We start from the raw sequence: 2204 nt of genomic DNA, 5'->3' as shown, positions 1-2204 counted from the left end.
AGGGTGAGAGGCAGGCAAGGGGCCGGGCCTTGCTGTTTGTTCACTGGGGTGTTCTTCACGAGATCCTTTCCTCACCTGGAGCAATTGGGGCAAGGACACATCTCCTTTAGGTGCCATTTGGGAGTTGAGGAGACTTTTTACCTTCACAGAAAACCCTGAGGAAGGTTGGTTCTGAAGGTTTTCAAGGCCAAATATAAACAGCACCGAGTCTCTGGGTGTGCACTACTTACCCCCTCCCAGGCACCTGCCGCCCAGGACTTGGGGCTATCTCCGTTCTAAGTGACAGATGATATTTTGATATGGTTTTCACATCATCAAGATACAGGCAAATCCCTTTCTCTCTTTTTTTTTTTAAAATCCCTTTCTCAATCTTAAAATTCCTAAGATGGACCTCCTGACCCTATTTAGTTCTGGAGTTTTCTTCCCTGCTTGTGTATAGAAAGCTCCCTGGGAATAAGAATTGGAAGTGGGTTGTCTTTACCCACATCTAACATGTACTTACCTTTGCTCCAAACTCCTCGCTATTGACCCATTGAATTTCTGAGTGGATGAAGAGATCGATGAGGAATTAGTGCTAATATTAACATTATTGGACTAAAATATGCATCCCATTCTGTGATGAGAATTGCTAAGTGTTCTGTGGGAGTCTGAGGCCAAGTAAAGTTGATCCCTGAGTATTAGGCTGTCCCTTTTGGTTGCATCTGGATGTGATTTGGCGCTTGTGGGGTATGGAGTCCGAGGTAAGGCGTGCCCAGGAGTCTGCTGTGGGTTTTTGAAGCTGAGGAGGTGGGAGGAGGAGACATGACAGCGGTTATGACAAGAAGGAACTGAGAAAAGTAAGAACATTCAGTTCTTGTTTTGTGCTTCTAACATTTTTGACCCTGGGGAATTTTAAAGGACTTTTTCTAATATTTATCTTAGATGGAGGAGTCATTCATTCAATAAATATCCCAGGTACTATGTAGGGGTTGGGAATAAACGGTAAATGAGATGAAGTTCCAGCCTTCAAGGAGCTTTCTAAGTTTGTTTTTTAGCCCCACAAGGGCAAGGTGGAAATCCCAAGAGAGGCACTTTGACTGAGGCCCCAGGCAACACCCAATGCCCAGATGTGTGGACAGAGACACAACTCCCAGCAAAAGCAGAATTCCTTTAGAACTCTGCTGATCGTGAGGAATAAGTCAAAATGGCAAACCTGCAGCATAACATCCTGGCTCATTTCCTTTTTTATTTTAGCCTCGCCACACTGCTTGGGGATCTCAGTTCCCCGACCAGGGATTGAACCCGGGCCATAGCAGTGAAAGTACTGAATCCTAACCACTATACCACCAGAGAACTCCCATTGGCTCATTTCTTATACAAAGGAAAACACGGAGGGTTTGCTGAAGAAAGGAGGAGAAAGCAGCATAATGGGAACCATGTTGCAAAAATGTAAATTGCTCCCTGGCGATTGCTAAGATCTTGATGACCTGATAAAATGGTGTATAAGGCAGAGCAAACACACCCTTGTGATGAAGCCAGAAATTTCATCCACAGTGAAGGATGCTACCAGAGGCAGGGTCGGGGTGGGTTGGGGAGGATCAAGATTGGTGTCTGGAAAATTAGTTGGGAGGCTGTTGAAACTGTTTCAGTGAGCAGTGTTGAACGTTTGAAAGAAGACAGCCACCAAGGAGCAGGTAGGGACAGACGGGACACAGATTTCAAGGCAGGAAGGACTGATGTAAGGGGAGAGTGAGGAAGATGACTGTGTTCTTTCCTCACATACCATGTTGCCTTGCCATGGAATGAAGACCCCACTTCAGTCCAACTCTTTCACTTTATAGCAAAAGGAAGGCATTAAAACCCAGGAAATGGAAACCCTCATCTACGGCTGAGCTGAAAGTTGGGGGAGGAGCCCAAGTAGAAGCGAAGTCTCCCTTCCCTGGTCCCACCCCTTCCACAGGTGCACATTAGAGCCAGCCAGGCCCTTTCCACACATCTGTGCCTAGGCCACACCCCCTCCAGTGAATCAGAATCCCAGGGCTGGGACCATGAGCTATTCCAGGGCAGTGCACAAGTTTCTCTTCCTGCCGTGACGATGATAGCACATCCTGTCTAGACCACACTTTTTCTCTGTTTCATAACTGCATTACATAATTGCAGTACATTACATATTCCTACTGATAATTGGAAAGGCGCTGAGTGTTGGATGGAGAACTATGTGCAAA

This window comes from Delphinus delphis, chromosome 10, assembly GCF_949987515.2.
Source record: "Delphinus delphis chromosome 10, mDelDel1.2, whole genome shotgun sequence".
NCBI lineage: Eukaryota > Metazoa > Chordata > Mammalia > Artiodactyla > Delphinidae > Delphinus > Delphinus delphis.
The sequence above is the reverse complement of the archived record's forward strand: the minus strand, read 5'-3'. Positions refer to the sequence as shown.